We start from the raw sequence: 10,911 nt of genomic DNA, 5'->3' as shown, positions 1-10,911 counted from the left end.
TGTTGGCTACTTTTGATGGTGCCACATGCTTGGAGGAGACTTGAATTTTCTTGGAGAGATATCCTTTTACTCTTATACAAACATATACATGGTGTAATATCCCCTTAAGGTCTTCAACATTTTCTTTCGACTATTTGACTGACCGATAACACCTTAACATGTGCTAGACCTATTTCAATGAGAAATAAAATCATTGACATATATTATAAAAATAATATTTCTCTTATTGAATAAGTGGAAATATCAAAAGTACATTTATGAAGATAGAACCTAGTTACATTTCCTTCAACAATCCCTCTTAACTATGGAGGTATTCATACAACATTACAAGGTGTTTCCTTATGTTTCAATCTTGAAGAATTCACATAAGAGAAACTGTATTAGCAATCCATCTGTTATAGCATCATAGTAACCAACATTATTTCCACAGCAAGGCCTTGACTGACAGCTCTATCTCTTAATAGATCTGAGCACAATATTGGCAAGACCAATGAACTATAGACACCATAGTTATTTTCTCTCAAGGTATATACCCACCAGGTTGTTCACTAAGTATGATCTTCTAGGTCTGTTCTTATCTTGGGTTCCCAACCCTCAAACAATATCAATCCTCTTTCCTACTCTTGTCTTGGATGCCCTACACATCCTAAAAGTGTATCATATTCCATATGATTATCCAATCCTACCATTCTTTCTTCCCAAGTGAAGAAAATAATGTTGTGTCTATATCTTCCTCTCAATTGAGGAAGACATGCCCAAGTATCCTCTAACAATGTACTTGTCCAAGTTCCTTTGTAATTGGGAACTTTTTATAACTCCCTCATAGCTAGGGACTTGCATCAACAACTGATTTTTGATGGGTCCTCTAGATGCTTTATCTCCTTCCTTCCTTTAATGTCATGAGGTCTTTGTTCGAACTTATTCTTGGTAGGGAAGCATCCATCAATCACTTTCCTTCCTGGTTTGTCATGTCATTACTTCCTTTATGGAAACTGACCTTCTTGTCATATATCAGGTTTTCTTCTCATCTCGTTATTCCTTGTCATATTGTTTATGATTTCGACTACTCTTCACATGGATTCTTCTTTTTACTTGCTTGTTCCCATGCTTTGATCTAATATCACATGATGAACTCATCCTAATATTGCTTCAACATTAAATGGTACATTTGTTGGATTTATTATTCATCATGACATCTTCGTAGAGTAGAATAAATTATCTTCACCTTTCATGTCTCCAAGGCCTTCATAGGTGTCAAGGGTGCTTTGATATTTTATTTTCTCAGTCAGAGTTGTCATGTCTTATTTCAGGAGATGTCTTCAATGGATACTTGTTAGATAGTGATTCTTTTTTATCATGGTGTTATTCACATGCTTTGATCTCTTTCTTCATTTTGTTCTTCTTGAATGGATTTGTTAACCACCTTATGCTTCTTGCAGGAGCATTTCTTGCTTCTAGGACTACTCAACATTCTTGTGTCACTTTCTTCTTAGTCAGAAATCGTATACTCTTTATGTGAGTATTTATTTTTGTTGACATGCATTTCATTGTAGTACATCTCTTCGAGCATGTCATTGGTGAAAGAGATTCTTTCCTACTTGATCATGTCATAGAACTATTCCCATGACTCAACAATATACATATGATAACATGACTGAAATTTGATGAATACCTACCTCATCTTGATTCTCTTTTCATCATCTTAGCCTCTTTTGGTTGTACTTGATGTAGCCCTTCTTGCTTCATTTTATCTAGCTTCGATATCATCCTTTTCTTAAATCCCATGAATGGGATTCCCAATGATACATTTGCTTTTGTTTATGAATCTTGTTTTGGAGATTCCATCATAAGATCTTCAAGATCCTTTCCTTGCAAATGTTTATTTCTTTTTGATGATGGAGGTCTTCTAAGATTATTAAACATTATCAATTTTCTTTCAGTGCAGATGAGGTCCTATACTAGGTATGCTCCTTCTATAGGAATATCTTGAGTTGTATCAATCATGCTCCTATATTCTAGAAGATATTTCTAACCATGCATTTTATTCTATTAGAAATGCTCCTTCTACATGAGTATTTTGAACTCTATGTACATCATGCTTCTAGATTCGGGAAGATGTTTCTAGCCATGCAATTTTATTCTATTCCTACATGCTCCTATACTACTTAAATGTTTGAAAGAAGACTTGAAGTAAAGAAGTAGACTTAGTCATAGTAGAGATCCAAAGGATCTTCCTTCTTTTTCTTCTTGTCTTCTTCTTTCATTTCTTGAGTCACATGAGCTTCTTCCCCTTTTATTTTCTTGTTGTTGTCCTTTTTCAGTTTAGGACAATTCATTTTGTAGTGTCCATATTCTTGGCATCCATAGAATTGGATTTTGGACACATCTTTGTTGTTTCTTCTTCGTCAACCAAATTCACCAAATTTTCCCTTTCTCTTAGCCATGGTAGCAAATGCTTTCTCCTTTGATCCCACATATTCATTTGATTTGAGCCTTGTTTCCTCTATCTTGCATAGGGACCACATTTCACTTAGTTTGGTGGCTCCCTTCTTTGCATATATGCTTGATGTTAAGTTTCCCCGATCCTCAGGTAGAGCATTGAGTACTACAATTGTCATTTCTCTATCACACATGACTTCCCCTAGCTCTTGAAGTTGATCCCTCATCTCAGAGATCTTCATGAAGTAGTGAGATATTCCTTCCTTCGATATATTCATCTTGTATAATTCATTTCGTAGAGATATCACTTATCCAACTGTGCTTAGTGACAATAGCTCTACTAGTTTATCATAGAATTATTTTGATGTTTCATGTTTGGATACATAAGGAGTGAGAGAGTCTTTGATGGATTCTATTAGAATCCTTTGATCTCTTGTCTCATCATTATTATACTTGGCTAAGGCTTGAGTTTGTTCCTTAGAAGGAATAGTGACATTGCCATTGATGTATTCTAGGTTTTCATTCTCCTTGAGAAGTAAATCCTTCCTCTTCTTCCATGGAATAAAATTATTGGTTCCTACCAATTTGTTGCTTTCCTTGCAAAAAGAAATTGATGTATATTCAGAATGGGACATATACTTACTTGATAGATTTTGAGATGTAGTAGACTTGCTTTCTCCTTGAAGACTTGATTGCTTACCTTCCTTAGATCTTAATGTTATTGAATTTGCTTTCTCCAAGTCTTGCTTAATGATGAGATTTTCTGATGATTTGTAGCTTGATGTAGGTACTTCTTTGATTTTCTCTTCTTGTAGGTGCATTTATGTAAGGCCATTCATCTTTATTTGTAGTCTTTATTGATGAAAGATAGATGGTAGACATTCTTGTCGTTGATGTGATACAGACTTCTTTAGATGCTTCAACTTTTGGAGATGTCCTTCCTTGATGAGTATTCTTGAGATTCCCTTTTCTTGATGTGTCACTTTAGCTCTGATACCATGTTGAAGAAGCAAAGGCAATTAGGTGTAGTGTGATTATTCTTTACTTGATAAAAATTTGTGGAGTCTTTATACTTTTTATTGTTAGTTTAATATTCTTCTTCTTATTATTAATGCGTGTGTGTGTACTTCATCAAACTTCTATAAAAAACATAATAAGAAGAAAACAAGATGTTGGCTCTCTACCAGTGCCAAAAAAATTCTTGTCTTGAGAGGTAAACCCTTCAGTAAATTTCTCTTATTGAAGCTTCTTATTGATCAATGCCATACCCTTGAAGCTTGACTAGAATTTCCTCCAAGCACAAGTCAAGTCCTTTCTCCTTTCTGCACTTAGTTCCCCCACAATTAGTCTTCCTTCTTTCAGCACTTCTTTCCCTAGCACTTCATCCTCCTTCTTTTTCCAACACTTCACTCTTATTTCAACTATTGGTAGACCTTATTGTACTTACTCTAGAAGAGATGTTTTATCCTTTATCCTTAGTACACATAAGGAGGCCTTTCTCTCTTGCTCAACCTTGCTCTTAATTGAGATATAGTTGAAGACTTCTTATTATAGTTGTGCAACCTCATTTCTTCGCACGTGTCAGGGGATTTATTATGAGTTTGACCTCTTCTTTCTTTGATTGAGTGAGAGGTTTTATAGGCCTAATTATCTAGCCAAAACAATGAATTTTATGTGATTGTGATAGAGGTTTGTTATGACCATAGGGATACCCTCCCCTTTTCGCATGTGTGACTGTATTCAGCTATAGAACAGATTTCCAAGGCTCGATATTTCATCTTCCTCCTTCGACGCACTAGAGGCTCCTTTTCTTCACTCTTCCTTCACCTTTAACTCATCTATTATACTCGTTGATTTTAGAGGAATGGATGGTTGAAGTTGGAGAAGTGGATAAACTCTATACATAGAGGATTGTCCCTCCTTTTAGGCTAACTTGAAGGCTGACTAGAAGACTATAGGATGACTTGACCCATTTTCTTCAGTTGTCCTCTTTTGATGGTTTCACATGCTTGGAGGAGACTTTTCTTTTCTTGGAGGGATATCCTTTGACTCTTATAGAAACATATACATGGTGTAACATGCCCTTAAGTTCTTCAACATTTTATTTTAACTATTTGACTCTCCTATATCAGTTTAACATTTGCTAGACCGATTTCAATGAGCAAGAAACTCATTTACATATATTATAAAAATAATATTTATTTTCTTGAATAAATAAAAATACCAAAAGTATATTTATAAATACCGAACCTAGTTACATTTCCGACAACACAACATGGGCATTGAAGTAAGATCATCGACTTAGAAAAGCAAAGACCATAATATGGGAAAGTTTAAAGGTTTTGAAAAGAAAATTATTCGAAAGGATTTTTACTAAGGGTTGAGATATTAAATAATAGTTATTGGAGATATTGGTTCTTTAAATATTTTCTAGTATATTGAAAAGGGTCTCATGAAATTTTAAACTTTTTGGGAGATATTTATAAACTGATTTTCTTATTCATTTTATTAAAAGAGAATTAAAAGACGAGGCTTTATTTGAATGAGAGTTTAGGGCTTTGAAAACATGTTTCAAGCTGTAAAATTATTCTGTTTTGTCAAGCATGACAATGTATTGGGTCCAAAAAAATCCTTATATATGATAACACTACATGAATATGGTGAATATTCTATGTTACAGAGGCACATATTGAAACATTTTTTTTTTTGTGGAAATATGGAAAGAAGACAGACGCAATAAGGAAAGAACACAAATAATAAAATCAAGATGGTATTCATAGGTCACAAAGTAGGACTGAAGAGAACCAAGAAAATAAATCAGAAGGAAAAGATCTAGAGTATTTCAAAGAGCTCATAGAGGTTCTTGCCACAAATGAGGCATCTAAAATACAAGTAAATGAAGTAGAAAAGTTTGAGGATGGATGGATCAAGATGGATCTAGAAACATTTCAAAAATTTATTAGTAAATTTTTTTTATTTTTGGGGTTATAAAAATGAAAACTTTTATTTCATTTAAATAGATGATTGAGTAAAATTTTAGTAACCCATATAATGAACTATGTAATTCTTGTTGGATATGATAAAATAGGAATTGGATGAGAATTTTTTGTGCAGGGTAGAAAAAGATTCATCTTTCTTGGAAGCATTGAATATCTAAGAAGAAAATTTTGGTACAGAAGAAAGTGACATGTGTCAGGAAGTTGTGTCATAGTTTATTGAAGAATCAAAAGAGAAGTCAATAATAGGTATCCGAGTAAATGAAAAAGTATCTAGGACAACAACAGAGCTTGGAGAATTCAACTCAAATTTGGATGATGTTCATGAAGACTGTAAAAGTGAAACCCATTATGTGGATGTGTATATAGATGAAGAATATGTAAAAACAGTTGCAGAGAGAGCAGTTAAATCCTCTATATGTGAAGCAAAGAGAGAGCATATAGATGCTCGAGAACTCCGTTGTAACATGGATGGTGAATCCTCGTGTGAAAATATGCATGTGGATGATGACCCTAAAGTGGGTTGTGAATGAGTGAACCCGACAATAGACCTTGCTAATGATGGTGAAGATTCCAATAATGGATTGAATAACATGTGTGATCCAGTAGGTAATGTTATAGTTGATGATGACCTCTTTTCATCAGAGGTTGAGATATTTATGTTTTAGAATGACAAAGATATTTGGTCATTAGAAGTAATGGTTTATGGAGATGAGAGTACATCTCTCATGAACTCAATAGCAACTGATGAATTTGTTGAAGCTAAATTTTTTAGTGATCAAATGCATGCTCACATATCCCACGATAGAGTGAATGAAAATTATGTCAATGTAATTTGTGGTCTCTTTTTTGAAATAGAGACTAATTGTGGAAATATAAAAAGTACCATGTTTGATGTATAATTGAAGGCTAAAGCTTCCATCATAGAAACAAGTTATGAAGAAAAAATTGGATCTTCTCATGAAGCATTATGTGATCTAGTAAAAATTGATGATCAAGAAGAGGATAAATTGATTCAAGAGTTTTTTATGATAATATCCATTTAATGGGTTGTCAAAGTGATTGATTGATTTAGTTGTGGCTGATTCAAAAAGTGATGATTGAGTTTCAGTGATTGGTTGATGCAGATGTATTTGATGATTGAATTGATGTTGATGTATCTAGTCTAAAACTTTATGAAACATTTCCTTGGAGGAAGAAAGAAGGTCGTAGTCTTCTGTAGGTCGCTGCCTACATACTAGTAAACATATAGGCTAGTACAAGAGCTAGGGGGTTGTAGCTCCCTTCCAGTAGAATCTGGAGAACAAGAGAAGGTTGTAACCTTCTGCAGGTAGAGGCCTACATACTGGTATGAGTTTGCACCAGTACAAGATTGTTAACAGATTTTCTTATTATTAAAGAAGATAGAGACGACTACAACAGGTGGTTTTCACCCACATTGGGTTTCCACCTTATATCTTCGTGTTCATGTGTGTTTCTTATGTGTGATGCTTTATTCTGCTTTTACTTCACTATCTAATAAATCTCTGATATACTTTTTAAAGTTCATTGGATGATAAATGGGCTAAATCAAAAGTTCTCTGCATATACGCTGGTTGCTTCAAGTACAATCGTGTGTATACACTAGTTCACTTAGTTGAAGTAGATTATATAAATCTATTTGGGAAATAAAATTATTGATATGATAATATTGATTCACCCCCCTCTCAGTGTTATTTCCAACAATATGTTAGAAAGAAGATTAGGAATATGAAGTGTAAGATGTAGAGCAAAGTTCACAGTTTGAAGATAAAGAGTTGTGGCAGTAGTCCACGAGCAAACAAATATTTGAAGAGGAGGATGTGGAAGATAAGCTTTGAAAGCCTAAGTTTTTTTTTTAGAACAAATATAACAGAAGTGGAAGAAAAATTATAGAAACAACAACTGAATAAATATGGAGCTTCCAACAGGAAAGCACGATTCAGAATGAAACAATTTCAAGGGTATAGAATCTAAAAGAAACAAAAAAGAAAATATAGCATTGCAAAAAGTTTTTTGAGTCATTTCTTTATTATAAGAATAATAGGCATAGTTGATTCATGATTAAGTTAAGGTTGGGCCATATGATCGTAGATGGTAATTAAGAGGGGGTGTTGTAAATAGCAATTACTCCCATATGCATGCAATACATGAAGAGTTGAGTCAAGTTAACAAAAAAAATGTTGATTTAAGTTAAAGATAAGTTAGAAAAGTTTAAAGCATCAAGAATTAGATTGCATGAGCACAAGAAAGTTAGAGTTTTCATGATTCCATATGTAGAAAGTTTGATGTTTATATATCTGTGGTTGGGTCATTATAATGTGAAGGAAGAATAGAGAAGAGCTAAAAATTGGTGGATGTATATCAGAGAATAATTAATCAATATAAAATCTTATTGAAGTAGAAGATTGTGTATTTATTTGTCTTCAATTTGCATGTTTATCTCTACCTCTCACTAACATACCTGATAAATACATATAGATCAGGACAACAGCTTGGCGATCCACCTTGAAGCATCCTGCACACTGAGATTAAAAAACTAAACCTGTAAAACCAACCCAGTGAAAATGATATATCTTATTGTTTCAAAGGTACTTAACAATGATATAGTTTTAGCGCACAATCACAATCAGTGGTACGAAGAAGGAGGAGTGCTACGACTTGTAAGAAATAGTAATGAAGAGATGAGTTAAGTTAAGTTAAAGTGAAGTTAGATAAGTTTAGTGAAATCATTAAGTCTCTTTTGCATGAGGAAAAAAAAGTTCAAGTTTACATGATTTCATATTTAGAAAGTTTGGTGTTTTGTATACTTGTGGTTGGATTATTGTGATGCGAAGCAAGAAGAGAGAAGAACCACAAGATGGTCGATATATATGAGAAAATAATTAACGCATAGAAAATATTTAATTAAGAGGAAGCATGCGTATTTATCACTCTTGTGTTTGTTTATTTATCTCTACCTCTAAGTAACAAAGTGGTATCAAAGCGAGGTTTGAAAGACCCAAGGAAGAGCTAAGGCCTTTGAGAGTATGAAACTATAATATGTGTAAGAATTAAGATTTTTTTTTGTTGTGAGAGGCAAACGTTTGTAGTCCCACAAAAACTGCCATAAGTTGATTGGACTATAATCGGTCCTACGAGCCCCACTGTGTCGACATGTTTGGCTTTGCCACTACTGAGCGATAAACTGCAACACGCTGATCAATGTGTTTTCAATAGAGCCACCCAATATATATTTCAATTTTTTAAAATCAGAATGAGGGTCGAAGGCCTCATATTATAAGCCACCATCTTGAGCCACGAGTATTTAGCCACATCCTTTGCAAGTAATGTTTTCTTTTGGGGAAAGTGAATGCACCACCATGAGTGACATTATTTTATTTATTCGAAAGTGTTGTAAGGTATCTTTTAATTCAGTGCTAGATACTGAAAATTTTAAAAAAGATTTTTTTACCATATTGTATTAGAAAAACATAAAACAGTTCATTCCAGAAATAAAATTCAAGTCTCATTTAAAAATGGAGAATAGGTTTATCTATAAAGAGTTTATTTTTGAAACAATTGCAGTAATACATAATTTTTGGAGATTTTTAAAGTGATTTTTGAGTTTTTATTAAAATATATATTTGGAGAGACTTTTTTAAGTTAATATTCATAATGATTGTAAGCTACATGGGTACATATTGAAAACCATATTTTTTCCGATGGCAATATGGAAAGAACATTGATGCAATAAGGAAATAAGACAAAATCCAAAATAAAGACGATAGTAATAAGCCACAAAGAGATATTGAATAAAACTAACAAAATAAATTTACAGGAAGAGGCATAGTATTTCCAAACGCTTCTAGAGGTTCTTTCTAAAGCCGAGTGATCTGAAAGAAAAGAAAATAAAGAATAAAATTTCTAGGATCAATGGATCGGAATGGATCTAGTAACACTTCCAAAATTTACTGGTAATTTTTTTTCTTTTTGGGTTGTCAAAGTAAAAAAAACCTTTGATGTAAAGAATTGATTGAGTAATGATATGGTAAACCATATGATGAAGTATGTGACGTTTTACTATTCAATCCTATAAAATAATAATTTAATGATAAGTTTTTGTTCAGCGTAGAAGAAACAAGGACATCTTATCAAGAAGCATGGAATATCCTGGATGTAGAATTTTGTACAAAGGAAAGTGACATGCAAGAATAAGTTGTGTTAGAATATGTTGAATAATAAATAGAGAATTCAAATGCAAGTCTAAGAATAAATGAGGAAGGCTTTGGGAGGACAACATATTTTTTAGGACCACATTCAAATGAAAATTATGGTCATGAAGATAGTAAAAGTGAAACCCATTATGCATATGTGCATCTCCATGAAGAAGGAACATAAAATATTGTGTAGAGAGAAGTTGAAGCTTCTACATGTGAGGTAGAGCTACAACATGTAGATGCTCGAGAATTTCACTCTAATGTGGATGGTGAAGATAATGGTGAAGCCCATTGTAACAAAAAACATATGGATGATGAGTAGAAATTGAGTTGTGAATTGGCGAATACAAAAAAGACCTTGCTAATGATGGTGAAATTTCAAATAGCACAAAGAATAACATGTGTGATCTAGTTGGTAAGATTGCACCAGATGATGACCTCTTTGCATCAAAGATTGAGACATTTAAGATTGAGAATGAGAAAGAGATTTTTTCATATGAATTAAAGTTTTCTAGAGCTGAAAGTGCATCTGTCGTCAATCCAACAGTAGCTGATGAATTCTGTGAAGTTGAATTTGTTAATGAGTATGTGCATACTTAGATATCGCACCATAGAATTTACAAAATTTATGTTGATAGAATTTTTGATCTCCTTTTGGAAACATGGACTAATTGTGGCAATATGGAAAATCCAATGTTTGATGAAGAATTGAATTTTAAAGCCACCATTGTAGCAGCTAGTTCTGAAGGAAATGTTGGAACTGCTCATGAAGTAATGTGTGATCTAGCAACACTTGACGATAAAGAAGAGGATTAATTGATTTAAGAGTTTTTTATGATAATATCCACTTACAACGTAACAATGGAAGGTAGCCTGAATGTAGTTGAAGAGTTAGAGAAGAAAGAAGAAGTGGAGAAAGCTCTCACTGCATAGCATAATGAAAATTGTTTTAACATTGATTTGGAATGTGTATGTAAACATGATAGAAATGATGTTACAATTATGGTTAAAAGAGAAAATGAAAAAAAAAATGGAGGAAATGACATAAAAGTTTATCAAGACGAAGAATAAAGAATTGAAACAACCTTTCAATAATGGAGTAAAGATGAGGTCAAATTCGGCTATCAAGAAATATGGCAAAAAGAAGATCAGGAATATGAAGCACAAGTAGTAGAATGAAGTTAATAGTTTCATGACGAAGAATTGTGCCAACAATACATAAGTGGACACATATTTGAAGAGTAAACTATAGAAGAGAG

Source organism: Pinus tabuliformis, chromosome 1_2, assembly GCF_031772625.1.
Source record: "Pinus tabuliformis cultivar Carrire ecotype Pingquan chromosome 1_2, CPIR1, whole genome shotgun sequence".
Lineage (NCBI taxonomy): Eukaryota > Viridiplantae > Streptophyta > Pinopsida > Pinales > Pinaceae > Pinus > Pinus tabuliformis.
This window is presented reverse-complemented; position numbering follows the sequence as displayed.